Source organism: Erithacus rubecula (assembly GCF_903797595.1).
Source record: "Erithacus rubecula genome assembly, chromosome: 3".
NCBI classification, from domain to species: domain Eukaryota; kingdom Metazoa; phylum Chordata; class Aves; order Passeriformes; family Muscicapidae; genus Erithacus; species Erithacus rubecula.
Genome location: NC_136689.1, coordinates 100,060,488 through 100,075,704, shown reverse-complemented (window position 1 = coordinate 100,075,704; position 15,217 = coordinate 100,060,488). Strand labels below are relative to the sequence as shown.

General features: G+C 38.9%; 1 protein-coding gene across 8 annotated transcripts in view; it reads right to left on the bottom strand.

Annotated features, from left to right (window-relative positions):
• Nucleotides 1-15,217, bottom strand: part of DLGAP1 (DLG associated protein 1) — a 394,622-nt gene that overhangs the window by 282,027 nt on the left and 97,378 nt on the right. For 2 of the 8 annotated variants that reach the window (XM_079300752.1, XM_079300748.1), the window contains exon 3: nt 8,421-8,515. The exons of the other annotated variants lie outside the window; for them this stretch is intronic. The gene's annotated coding sequence lies outside the window, so the exon portion shown is untranslated. The remainder of the gene's footprint in view (nt 1-8,420; nt 8,516-15,217) is intronic. 8 annotated transcript variants of the gene reach the window in all.

The following is a 15,217-nucleotide window of genomic DNA, read 5'->3' as shown; positions in this document are numbered from 1 at the left end:
ATGAATTTAGTTGAAGAAGCAGAAATATGGAATGAGGGAGTGGGGACTTAGCGCAGGAATAGCGGAAGATCCTATTTTGGATAGCTACAGGGAATCCATCAGGAAGCTATGGCTCTCAAACACTTTGCAGCAAGACTCAAGACCCAGAAAGTTTAGCAGCTCTGTACTTTCTACTATAAAATTATTCTTTTCTCTCAATGTCACTTGCACCTGCATTAAACTGTTCTCCCCCTGCCCCACCCTGTTTTGCATCCCACACCTTCTCCCAACCTCACTTAGAATAACTTTTCTATACAAACCAGGAAACACACTCCCCAGGGGCTTACATATGATATCTTTCTGTACTCTCAAATAAAATGCAAAATGAAGTGCACAAATTCAAACTGTGAAAGTGGGCTGGTGAAGAAATTGGGCTCTACAGTTGTCCTTGTGCTCATCACTATCTTGGCATGTGGCAGGAAAGCACCACACTAAAGGAAAATCATAAACCTTGTGACTTCATTCTATGTCATGCACGTGCATCACATGGGCCTACAGTCCTATCACACAACTTAATTAATTTCAATGGGATTTAAGTGAATTTTGTTCATTAGTCTGTCCTCTGTGCTTCAGGAACTACTCAGGTATGCAATAGTCCCAAATGCCAATATGTTTAAAAAACTGGTGTTATCTTAATTATTGCTATTAAAGTCAGTGTAACACCACAGTGGTAGCCTTCCAGTACAGTTAAGAGAAACACAGGCTAAACCCCCAGTGCTCATACTTACTTTCTGTGTGAGGGAAGTAATGATTAAAACCCTTTTGAAGATCACCATCAAAGCCTTTTTTGCTATTGATTTATACTGAATGTTAATAATTAAACAGCTGATATATTTCTCAGCTTCCTCTCACTGAGACCCTGTAAAAGGTAATCTATTTATATTCCACTCAAGATCTCTAGTGGTTCTTTACTACCTCAGTATCCAGTAAATACTCACTAAGCTTACTATGGAGCAGGACTAATAATTCACTTGAATTCATAGGAAAATGGTTTCTTTACCTCCCAACAATAGCTGTTGCTGAATCTGTGAAGTGGGAAGAATCTGCGTAACATGCAAAGAAACTACTCAATCCCTTTAACAGCTCCTTTAAAAAGAGATTGGACCCAGTTCATGAAAAAATGTGTATGTTCAGTGGGTGGCAACTTTGATGCAGTTCTTTTATGCATATGAGGGTTAGCCAGAGTGTCTGAATAAAGAAGGAAGCCAATCTGCTTTTATTCAGGCATAGAACCATGTGGGCTGAATGTGAAAAATAGCAATGGTGTATTAAATGTAATTCTGAGAAGAGACTAATTTTCTTGTTAGTACAAATTATGGGAATAGGAACCCAGCTGAAATGTGTAGCAAATGGTATGTTCCAGTGATGTCTGTAAATGTGGGTCTCAGAAAAAAAGTTGCTTTCCCCATAGTCAAGTATTAAGGGGATATTCTAATTTCTTCTACCCTCAGGGAAGAGCTGTGAACAACTGTGAGAGAAATTATTGATTCCTAGTGATGTTCCAGTCCTTCTCACACTCCCTTCTCACAGTGTCCCCATGTATGTAACAAGACTGCCCTTTCAAGAGCCTGCAATAATCATGACATTAAAACCAAACCACCTTAGATATCAAAGGTACATTTTTCCTTCAGCCTGTATGTGCTTGTTTATCTCCATTCTGGGGCACAATGCCAGGGGACCAATTGCAGTAGAAAATTCTCACACTTTTCCTAGATCAAATTTACATTTGTAGCTCATCTCATAAAATGAACATGTTTTTAAAATTGAAAATCAAACCATCAATTTCTGTCAGATTAAAAGTAAATTAAAAAAAACAGTGCAGCAATTTAAGTTACTTGAAGCTCACAGGGGTTACTGTGAAGCAATATGAAGCACCTATGTCATTAAATCCACTGGTGCAAAACAAAGAACCCTTGCCAGGGATAAGACTTTAGAACAGCTCCTTGATCATTTTTAAACTGGATTTCTAGGAAAAATCAGTGAAAAGCATCCAAAAAACTTCAGATTTCTGTACAATTTTGTTCTGTTTCCATAGAGAAGCAGAAATGAAGACTGCCATGAAAAAGTGGTCAGCATAAACTGATCAACCCACTATCAGGTAGGAGACAGAACTCTCTTGCAGAGTTTCTATCTTTCAAACCTCTTCAAGAAGTCTTTGCCTCTATTATTTTTAACAAGGCCTGTGTGACACAAGCATTTGTGAAAAACCAAGGCAGTAAATAATTTTAGTCTAATTTAGAAAGGGCAAACTATCTCCAGGAAGCAGATCAATGATTTATGACTCTACAAGTAGACTGCCAGTATCACAAGCATGATTTAGACTGCCTGTTACATAAATGACTGATGGATTTGGGTATAAAATTCCAATTTGTGGTCTGTCCTGAATGCAGAATTGCAATCCAAGTATACTATTTGCTTTTAAAGAAGTGATCTTTTTATCATCTCCATTGAAGCAAGAGGGCAATACATGAAGGTGCATTCCACTCGTGGGGGGCCTCTGATGGCCTGAAGCCATAAAATCATGCTCAGTTCAGTATCAATGTAAGTGGGGTATTCAACACATGTAATTTCATCTAGCCATTAAGACAAGATGTATCATCACTTTTCCACTGGCAGGAAAAGGCACCCAGACATAGCTCAGCCTAGATGCAGAGTTTTCAGACAGCTTAAAATGTCCAAATCAAATGGGGGAACTAACCTTGCTTGCAATTGTTAAGAGGACTGCACCCACCCGTAGCCAAACATGCTCTGCCACAGGCTTTTTGAGACCAGTCACTCTTCTGAGTATTTACCTGGGGTCTCCAGCCTGCACTGAAAATCATGATGTTCAAAACTGTCACATCACTCACTAGATCAATGCCATCCTGCACTTACCTGCATTGACAGCCACCTCATGCTTGACAGAAGTGCAGATGGTCTTTCAGGAGAGTTGATGGATAGGCAAAACAGTGAAATTATTTTATCGACCCTTGGGTAAAGCTTCATTTCCAAAGAAATCTGAAGTTGTTAGCCTGGTTTTTATTCCTCCTGTGTATTCATTATGATGCTAGGCTCTTTCAGCACTCTAAACTAGTCAGTTATCCAAGAAAAGACTGTGCACTTCTTTCATAGCTACAGTGTAAGTGTAGTAAATGAAACAAAAGCCAAACTACTGCTGAGTAAAAGAGTGTCCCTACTGGCCTGAAAGTATTTCAGTTCATACATGCCATCTTCTTGAGTATATTACCTTACATTAGTTTTGCCTCAGGTTATTGAGCATGTCTTCTGGCCCATAACACACTGATTTATCATGTCATGCAGAGATCTTTATGGTATTAATGACTCTACTCTCAATAGAATTGTGCTAAAGCAGAAGTACAGGGGGCTAAACAACTGCTATAACATGAAATTTGAAACCTATAAAGCAATACTCAGAATGATACTTTCATGTAAAATGTCTCCACCCCATTCTAACAGGCTGAAAACTGCTGGTGAAAGCTTTTCTCCAAATCAACTGATACAGGTTATCCTACAGAAACCACAGGATGTTCTGTTTCATTAATATTCTTAACAGCTCCCTTAAAAGAATCCTGTTGACATATGGTATTTTTGGGAAATAGGGTCATGGGGGAGGGAACTTCTCCTCTCCTAAGCCTCATAAATCTCTCTCTCTCTCTCTCTCCCAAGATTTAGGCAGGCCAAAGGCACTTATGGCTATTTACATAGAAAGCCAAAGCTTACGTATAGTCTCTCAGTTTCTATGGCAGCACAGCTCCTATAAAAACACAGCTTGAAACCACAGCTCTCCAAGCAGCTCACTGGCATCCCCGTGCACTCTCAGACACCCCCAGCAGTGAATTTCTGCTCGAAACACGCCAGACTGTGTAAATCAGCGCCGGCCGCGCCACTGGCGCTGAACGCTCCCGGTGCCAGCGGCGGCGCTCGCTGCCTCTGCCCCCTGCCCTCCCTCCTGCCTCTTCTGCAGCCTCTCTGGCATCACAGAGGGCTTGCTAGGCAAGCAGGGGCAATGCAAAACCACGCCAGAAAACACGCTTTCCTTTCATGTCCTGCCGCGTTCTCCTCTCCCTCCAAGCGAACTGAAAAATCCATCACCCAGAAAATTAAGATGGAAAAGACTGAAATCACTGCTGCCTTCACTGTTGCTAAGATTACACAATAGAAACACCTCCTAGATAATGGGATTTGCCAGCATCAGCTGAAAAAAAAATGCCTACTGTGTGATAATATGAAGAAACCAACTATCATACAAACAGGAAGTGGCTGACGCTATTTTTTATTTAATTCAATGCCTGAGGCAATTACTGGTAACTAAATAGATAATGGGAGCACTTTTACAGAGTTTACTTAAATTTTGCATTGCAATTAAAGTGTCTGCTTTACACAGATACTTAATCTTCTTACTACTACCTTTTGCCATTGCTAGGAAGAATTGTAAGATTTGCATTTTTCTACTGGAACACCTAATTGCAGCCAATAAAAGAGTATATTCTCTAGCGTATCCAAAAGTATCCTGTACACTTATTGAAAATTAAATGTAATAATGTTTAAAAACGTGTTACTTCAATTGAAACTCCAATGGGAAGGATTCTCTCATATAGGCTGAAAAAAGAAAAAAAATCTGCTTAGGACAAGAATGTTCCCTACAAAAAAAAATTTAAAATTTCTTTATGTAACTTAAGTATCACATCATTATGTGACAGCTTTCCCTTCTGATGCTAAGAGAGCCTTGGATTGGCAGGAGATTTGGAAGTTTTGATTAACAACCTACTGGAGCTCCTGGCAATGTGCCTGGGTGTTTCGGATTACTGCTGCTATAGAAACTCCCCTGGGTGACTGCGCTGCTTTTCTTTTTCTCACATTTCTAAAATGTTGGTCTTCAATTTTTTTTTGTTTTTTTGTCCTTTTGCAGTTTGTTCCACTTAGTAGCAATTGGTGCACTACTGTTCTACTCTTACTCAGTGAATAGCACAGCCACACAAACAGCTATCATTACAGATAACAGCCATCATAAAAGAGTTTGCCATATGCCTTGTCAGCTGGCCAAACTGATCACACTATTTTTTTAGAGCAGTCTGGGTAGTTCATAGGAAGTATATGGATTTCAGGAATTTGGCAATTCATTGCTTTTCTGAGTATAAAAGTAGTTAACAAACTGTAAGAGCTGATTTATATGAGTTTAACGGTAGTTTAAACTGCTATGTAAAATTTGTAATTCTAACCTATCCAAGGGAGAATGGAGTAATGACTACAAAATCAAACAATTTTTTTTTATTTTGTAGGATATTCCCTCCTTTCACTTCACGTTTTTCAGTTTCCTTTCTTTTTTCTCAGGATAATCCAAACTGCTCTAATATGGTGGGAATAAGCTGTCTTTCTCCAGCACCACTAGAGGTGACCAGACTTTAGGGGGAGTAGGAGCAGGATCACAAGCGATTGCTACTTAATGGAAAAGAGGGCTAAACCCTAAAGTGATACAGAGTGTAGTGTCTGACTGCTGCCCTGAGCATCTGACCAGGCTGCATCACAAAGTTAACATCAGCTACACCAAAAGCCTACCCAGGCCAGCATCAGTGAGGTGACTGAGTCCTCTGTACACACCATCCCACCCACGCACACAGCTGCAATCATGGTCCCAAGATGCTCCATTTTTAGCATGCACACACGTGGACACCTCGTGCTGAGCCCTGGCACTGCACAACACAGGGACTCCTGTTCCTCTATTAGTCCCCCTTGAGAGGAAGCCATCCACTGCCTAATCTGTCACTTGCTCCTGGTGCCCTGCCTGCCAGAGACTGCTCTCCATGAGAACAGGCTGCAAGGGGGATAAGCTGGTTCAGCAGTGACAGCATATTTCTTGGCATCTTATCTATGCACATACAGGCAAAATCTGACCTGATGGGGCACAGCAGGGCCCCACAGTTGCTGCAGCAATAGATGAGCTGCCCCCACCAGAGTAGCTCATGCAACTCACACCATGCTCCAAGGGCTTCCAGGAAACAAAGCATACTGAGATATTTCTACAGGAGTAATGAACTGCCTTCAGCTGAGCTCAGCAGAGATGCCAAGTGACCTTCCTGGAAGGGGAAGCCCAAACACAGTGCACAACACAGATATGCAGATGACTGATGTGTGGCAATAAAGAAACCATCTGAGTCAAGTAAGTCACATTGGCACGTGGAAATCCTTGCATGGGAGAATCTCCTGCTAGCTGTCCATCTATGTGGGTTCAAAGCAGGTGAACTGCTGAGTAACTTCAGCTCTCAGGAAGGTCTATGGAAGCAGCCTCTAGAGAGCAAATAACGTCTAGAAAATGGGTTTAAAGCTAGCAAGTGGTTTAAAGTAAAGCACACAAAATGTGCTTTTTGCATTCTTACAAAGTAGTGCCATCAGAGACTCGATTGCACTGGGTCTCACCTGTTTGGAAGATTGCTAGCTTTTTCCCTTGCCCTCCAGAACTTAAAATTACTTACATATGAAACAAGTTGCTAGAACCACAGTTCTGAAAAGAGCCTTCTAAATATTGCTACAGCCCGTCATACCCATTTCATATCTGCTGGAGCTTGCTGAGAGCCTGAAGCAGAAACTGAGAGAAAGATAAGTGTAAATCATCTCTACTATTTACAGACAGTATCCAGGCAAAATCTGAACCAGAATAATTCAGAAATTGATTTTTTATCTACTTCACTGATCAAAGCTTAGAAAGAAATGGGGCATTGGATCATCAAGGCCCTTATCAGTTGCTATTATGAGAAAGAAGATATATTATGATTGCAAATCTGACAAACATACAAACAATCAAAACAACTTAAAATGAGAAATCAAAGAAATGTTCTCAAGTAAGTTAAGGTGAAAGTATGAGACAGAAGGGTTTTAGCAAAAAAGCCTCAACAAACTCCAACCCACAAACATGCATGCAATTCTAAGGAGATGCCTCCTATGCTGCATAATCCCATTGGAAATTCCATTTATGCCCCCTCTTGGCCTTTCACTAACATGCACAATACCATGTAAGACTAGTCTGCTAACCATCTTGGCAGCAATCTCTAGAGGTCATCTGGTCCAAGCAGCCCCCTCAAAGCCAGTCCAGCCAAGTTCTGCATATCCCAGGATGGAGATCCCTCAGCCTCACAGTACATTTGCTCTCAGGATTTTACCCCAGTCATTTCTCCAAATGCCTTCTCTTTGACCACAACTCCCTGTGTTTCCAGAAGTATGTGGCTTCTGGTCCTTCCACTGCACACCTCTGAGAAAGGCACAGGACTTTGCAATTTCTTCTGCAATGAAACATTTGTGATCTTTCAGTGTGGTCTGGGTTATTTCAGTCTTCTCCAGATGACTTAGGTTTGAAGGAATATAATTACATGTTGCCATCTATTCTTTGAAACCATAGGTGAGATAAATGACTAGAGAAAACTACTAACTTTTCCTGTAATTACTAATGCAAAATTTAGAAGAAAGGCTTCCAGTCCAAACATGTAATATAAAACAAAGCTGTAAAATAAAATTTTAAAAAGTAATATAAAGAAACAATAAGAATTATGAGCAAAATGTTCCTCTGTGTTGCATTTACAGTTCAAACCTTAAAAGTGGAAGTAATATCTAGCAGCAGTACTTTCCAGGAACAATATACTGCACTTTTAAAATGTTCAAGAAGAAACATCTAAATTTATTTTCATGAGGAAAATCAACAATGATGTTGAGACTGTGTTCTGAGCACTTTTAGAGTCTCATATTTTCTACTTTCCTCCCATCACATTTCTAGTTCTCAAATGACAGCTCATACCATATCATATCATATCACAGCTCATTTCTGAATCAGAAAAAAGGAAGAATCCATCTCAGGACTCAGAACTTTCCTTCCATTGTGGCTGAGGTTTTTAATTTGCACAAATACAAACAAGTTACTAAATATCCACATATCACAGCCTAAACATGCCACAATCCCATTAATTTGATGATCAAGGAAAAGGAATCATAAATAAGAATCTGCTTCTGCACATTTTCATTGCAAAGAATCAGACTTTCCCAATGCTGGAACCACCCAGACTAAAGCTATTTATGTGAGACCAGCAGTCACCATAGAAATGGGGAGAGATAACATTACAGTGAATCACTAGAAATAGTCTAATATCCAGGAGGTATTTAAGGAGCTTTATAAAACAACAGACCACAAGGTATTTACATCTCCAGAGGAGAACTGGAGATACTCCCCTTTCTCTCCCACAAATCTCATTAATCATTTCAAGAGGTGTGGTGTAGCAGTGATGTCTCTGCTCCTCTGCAGTCACCCTCACCCCACTACATTCCCACACACTCCTGATAAAATGCTGCCTCCCTGCTCCTCTTTGCAAGGGAACTGTGGCTACACAATAACAATTTACCTCTCCATTTTAGTCTTCCCTTTTCCTTCTTTTTCCTTCCACCCTCCAATCTGGTTATTTTTGGACTGCCAGTTGGGATTATTGCTTTTTCCCTGCTAAAATAAAAACAAACAACAGTTATACTTCAGTTTCTGGGCTTAAGCATGAGATCTGTCTCAAGCATTAAACAGTCACATTTTCTTGCCTGAGGTGCAATGCTATCTCCTATGACACTGACTAAAGCAAGCCTTGCAACTAAAAGGAGATTCTGTTTCTGGAGTCACACTTTTCACAGGCACACTTTTCTGACTTCCCTATAACTACCCATCTGCAGTCCTGAGAATTCAGCACTGGCTGACATATGCATAGTCTTAGAGACTGAAAAAATTGGTCTTTCTGAGCTGAACTACAACCATTATTCAAAATACACATGGCTAAAATAGAATATTTATGTCCTCAAACACCCCTTCTCTTTGGCACATCATCCTAATTTCAGAACACATTGTAATATATTTTGCTTTTTTCTAAGAATCTTGAGGCTTACGACTTAAAGATGGTATATTTGGAAGAAATTTAGCAGCTACAAAATAATATACAATGTAATAGCATCAATTTCCCACCTCTGAGTAAAGGTCTTAAGCAAAATGAACATGATGCTTTTCTGAAAAGCCAAGACAAAGATTCCCTACAACCCAATCTTACAATGTCACAATGAAGCCCCACATAACATCAATCTTAAGGTGTGTAATAGTAAACATTCCTCAAATTAAATAAATATAATACTAAGTATTATTCAAATACTTATTTCCCATCCCTTCCCCCCCCCTTTTTTTTTTCTCTACATTAGAAGACTTTCAACTATATGAAGAGCTTTCCAGAACCTGGAGATTTTTATTGTGTAAAATTCAGTATGGCAAACAGCTGACGGGAACTGAATGAGGAGACATAATTTCAATGAAAATCTTTGCTTTCACACTCTGGACAAGAGAGCAGTGTGTATATACCACCATTTTCCTGATTTTCCATACACTGGGTATGGAGGGTTAAACTGGGGGAACTTCTGAGTTGTCCAAAATGCAAACTGGGTGTGCTGGTTTCCCTTCTGCAAAGCTGAGTCACTCTGTCCTTCAAGAGGGGTTATGGGATACCTGACAAATATACTTTTTTGTTTTCAGGATAGCAGGCAAAATGAAGTCAACATAAAGTATATTTTCAGCAGGGGGGCTCAAGGGAATCACAGGAATGACAGCTTCTTAAGAAGGTGGTAGAAAAAACGAGCATGCTGAAAACACACTGGGAGAGGATGAGAAAATCTAACAAACTTCAAAAAGCACAGCAATGGTGCCTCACCCTTCTGAAAAGGATTCTGCTAATAAAGCACCTGACAGTAACTTGGAAAATACACCTCTTCCAAGAATGAGGAGTCCCAGAATTATGCACAGGAACTATCCAGTCACAGTAGGGTCTCTTCACAGGCCAGACATGAGAACTTTCAGATGGAACATAGCAACGAAGTGAGTGGCTCAACATAGAGAAGTTTTAGACTGCCAGCTGTTAACCTGAACAATATCTACACTCTTGCTGGAAACACTTTTAAATTAGCATTAATATCTAATGTGAAGAGCCAGATGTGACCTATACTGTTGGGCTGAGTTCTCCTAGAACACTATATGTACAGAGCTATTAGCAAGCACTCAGTAAGCAGATTGATTTGAGAGGAATTTTCACTCTTTAAATGGCTTTAAGCACCAGATTTAGTGCAGTTTCCCTCTGGAATACACATAATTCCTCTTCACAGGTGCTTTGCAGGCCCTGCCAGGCACTATCATACCCCTGTGGAAGTAACATAACCTCTGTCAATGTTCATAAAAGAATGTTTGTAGATTTTGACTTGCTCAATTTACTTATGCAACTACTGACCTCTTACCTAGTCACACTTATTCTTCTCTCTTGGTGGTAGCTATGTTGCAGGGAAGTTTCCCAGACAAACAGAACTGAAGAATTTATTCCAATAATCTCAATAAGTACCTGGCTCAGTATTCCAGATTGTTGTAAATGTCAAATTGCTGATCTCCAGCTGTGTTTTCAGCGGGTTAGTTAAATTAAAAGTCACACAGCTTTTATGATATTTAAAGTTTATGAAAAATTTGCATTTTTATTTCTACTCTGTCCTGGGCACAGCCCAGGTTAATTTTTGCAGTAGGAGGGAGCATGGCTAAGATTTGGAGGTTATTCTGCAACACCTCACATCATTTTCCAGGGAGAGAGGAAGAGATGGCATGACATTGAGGGAAGAGTGGTCAGGTATTTTGAGGGGGTTTCCATGGAGGGTGTGTGCAATCACAGGTGAATTATTTGTCTTTTTTTCTTATACAAATACTTTTATTAGTATTGTTGCTGTTACTGTTTTTTATCTCATTGCTATTTCCAGTAAATTGTTCTTATCTCAATCCATGGTCTTCATCTTTTCTGCTTCTAATTCTACTCTCCACAGCCTGGCATGGTGGGAGGTGGAGGAAAGAGTGAGTTATTAATAAGCACATGGTTTGGATGGTTTTAGCTGGAATACTGAATTGGGGAATACCATTCCTAAATCATGATATAGTAACAGAAGAATTTCCATTCCTAGGTTTACAAGTGGTAAGTATCCACATTTGGATATCCTCACCATATTCAAAACTCACCAAAAAAACTGATCCCTGTAAACTTAACTACTGTTATCAGAAAATAAAGCTGATATTTATAGCTAGAAGTGAACTCAGCTACAAATCCACATAGCCCAGCAGTATATATGCAATGGTTGCAGTCTCTGGAAGCAGCATGGCTATCTTCATAGGACTTGTTAGCTCAGGCACCAAATTGCACAGAAAAGTCATATTTCAGTTCTGTTTCCAGTCACGACAGTGTAAGCATCTGCTCAGCCAGAGTTTGTAACTCTATTCTGGAAAATTTCATCAGTAAGATGAAAATTTCATCTAGAAAATTTCATAATGTCTCCTTTTCCTCTTTCTTTCAAAATCAAAAGAGAGAATAGAGTCAGCTTCAGATACTCAGGGCTCGGGGGTTTTTTTGATAGGGAATAGCAAGAAAAAGATTCCTGAATTGTTGCCAACTAGTGCCTCAAGTAGGCACCTATAACTTGCAAGTGAGCTGCCATGAACAAAAAAGTAATATCCATCACTGCTAGGCTGCAATAGGATGTCCCAAATTTAGGGATCAGAAATAAATCAAAAGCAAGCATGGAGGTTACCAAGACTGAGAAATGAAGTCCCCAAAATAACTTCAGAGAGGTTAGTAAAACAAGGTCTGAAAAGATAGGAGATGCCATACTCTTGCTTCTGTAAGCTAACTGTGCCCTCTGTTGATCATTATAATACTCCTTACAGGGCAACACATTTTCCCAATGATATTGTCTTGTTCAGGACACTGTTCTGTCTAGTCAATGAAATGTAACTGCACAGATAAAAAGCAGGAAATAGTACCCTTTCCTTTTTTAAGATGAGCTAGGGAACATGCAGAATGAACAGGGAAAACTAAAGATGGTTAAAATGGTTAATGTAAAACCATTAAATGTCCCTCCCAAATTTTTACATTCTTTCTAATTTCGTAATTCCTATGTGACAATAAATTAGAGCAAACAGAATCATTCATACCTTTTATAGATACTCAGTAGCCTGAACAGACTTTTGATTTGACAAAATGCTCAGAACCAAGGACACCAATGGCATCATTGCTTTGACTGTGCAATGCTGAACAATTTGGAATATAATGGAACTGAAAATAATTCACACACACACACTCCAGTATTGTTACAGACATAAAATTACAACTGGAATATTATTCCTATGCCTCAGATCCATGGTCTAAATATGTTAACTTATCTGCATTGAAACAGCCACTAATGATGCTACATGCTTGTGTTTATTTTCTTTTATCTAAAAGTACTTTGGAAGGGAAAAAGTGATCTTAACAGCTCTCCAGTGTATTCCCACATCTGTTAACTGTCCCTGAAGAAGTAAAGAGGGTGATAATTTCAATTCCACTTACTCCACCATCAGGCATACAATTTTCTCCTAGGCGTGCTAGAAAATAATTAAAATGGAAACACATCCCTTTCGAAAAGTATTTACAGAATTTTGATTGTTACCTAACAGCTCCTGCCAGTTTTTCAAACAGATCAAAGTCTCAACACCAACCTCTGGTAGAGTTTCTTTGATGTTCAGTTAGAGTGGCTGCCTTTGTTCAGGCTGGACAATGATTACAAATGCAAGAACCCCCAATTCACCTCCCCACCAGAAACTCCACTAGCTGTGGTCCATACACACAAGCTGATTTGCTGTTGAAGACTCTATCAACGTTCTTAAAAAAGCTCCCTGAAAATCTCCATTCCCCTTCTGAATCATCTCTGTGGGGGGAAGGGTAGATCAGAGCACTATCATTAAAATGCTGACAATTCAAATTTCTGTGAATGTATTTCAGAAATTAGTTTCATAAAGGAGTACAGGCATTCTGTATACTGTTGAAAATGCATTCCTTTGCTGTCATCCTGTGCTAACATTTCCTTTTTCATCTGTCTTACAAAACTTTTTTCCACCAATGTCTTACATACATGTCTTACCTTTTGCTGGAAGGTTTTGCTTTTTGGGGGATTGATGTTTTGCTTTATCTTCCACAGTACTCTGTTATGAACTTTATATTTACCCTATAGGCTATTTTTCCTCTAACTGTTTGGTTTGAGGTTTTTTTAAAGAACATATCTGTGAGACTATCTTCTGCTATGCTGTCATCTTGCAGATATTTATTTGCAATTACACGAATCTTCAACTCTGGTACAGAATTTGCTGAGTCTAAATTACTGTATGTTGATGATAAAATTATATTTCTTCTGCCAACATCTGTTCCTGTAGCCTATTAAATTTTATCAGCCTTATGTCAATTCATATCCTTCCACAATACCTCTAACATTTGAAGCAAAATCTTCCTTTCTCTGAAAAATTCTATCCCTTTAGTAGAGATTGTTTTTTTTCCCCTATGAACATTTATTAGTGTTTTTCTCCCTTTGCTGACAAGACATTTTTCATATTGTAGTTAGGAAGTTCCTTTCTCTAGAGATTTCCATTTAGCCTTACTTATGACTGCAAAACTATTATTTAGTTCAGCCATGTGCTTGTGGGAACTAATATCTAACCTCTATTTTTTAAAAGTGCCTGTTCATATTTTTATGTTTAAATAGGAATTTGTACACACACAATGACACTACCAGTTCTGCTGTGTGGTCATATGCAGATCCCAAAGATCAGAAGCATTTGCTCAATATCCTCCTAGAACCAAGAGGTATGAGGACAAACTGACCCTAATCCATCTGAATAATGCTGAACACATATTAAAAAAAAAAAAAAAATCTTAATTCGTAAACTTGAAGAGTTTACAAAATCTTGGCTGCAGTCCTCATAGTGAAAAGTGCTGCACTGCTCCCCAGTCTGCAGTCAATACCTTAGTTTTAAGAAGTATGTAACAAAGTCTTCTGGAAAATCATCTCTGCATTGAGTAGGCAGCTTGGACAATATATATTCCAAACTAAATTATGTCACTTTAAGCTAGAGAGAAATACCAGTGCTTTGGACACAGAAATCAAGCACACTGCTGTCCTAATACTGTGATTAATGCTGTGAGCTACACCCTGCCTAGCCTTCCTAATCTCTGGGCTTTCTAATTTATAGCAGAGATGGATAGGCTATCAGTGGGGAATTATGAGGATTACTAGCTGTTTATCTCTCCTTTGCAGAGACACTTTGCTGCTTATAGAATTACCATAAACCCTCCAGCTACAGTGCCACTCCTATACTTATCCAGAAGTCTAGATACTTATTGGGCACAAAATGTTTTGATAGTCAATATATTAGAAAATGTTGGAGTCGATGGATTATGTTTGTTTGTATGTTTGTTTTTGTTTGGTTGGTTTTTTTGGGGTTTTTTTTGCAAATGATTTGAACATACTGTCAAGACCCGTCATGTTACTTCAGTGGTAATATGTCTGCAGGTTATCTTGCATTCCCTTGAAATCCAGTGCTGTGATCTTGTCTACACTAATTAGAGTTCAGCATTAATGCTTGGAGGTTGCCCTCAAGCATTGCCACAGGTGAAACCATTAAACATGTATGCCAAGCCATCTCTGCACTTGCAGCAAGTTATGTAACCCATTTCAAAAGACTTCAGCTTTATGGTCACCAGAAATGTTATTGACTTACCTACTATCTGAAACTTAAGGGTTTTCTCAATGTTTCTACAGCAAGTCCTTATGCTGTGGAGCATTCGTTTCCTTTGAGGGTGAAACTAATCAAAAAGTGTGATGGGAAGTAGGTGTGCTACTTGTTTTAGTTCCCTGACAAAGGAAGAAAGAAAGGGACCCTATAACATTTACTTTCCACTAACTTAAAAATCTGAATCTCTTCAGAAACACTTTGTCCTTTAGAAGGAAATTTATGAATTAGAAACATCAATAAGATAAATATTCTCTTGTACACCACATTTTAAATAATCAGAAGTGTCTTCCAATGATCCCTTTTAAATATGGCTTGCATTTATAGATAGGATATTTACAGCCAGGGTATCTCTGTAACCATACAATAAATGACCATTTGAACACTAACATTCATCTAAATCGTACATATTTCATGCTGCTTAGATTTAAATTTTAGTCTATATATAGCTTTAAATAATCATATTTTTAAGAAGCGTCTCACGATTTCCCATTGTTCTTAAATTTTGTTGTACTTCTTAACCAGTCTGCTAAACAGAAGACCTTAAAACACTTGATT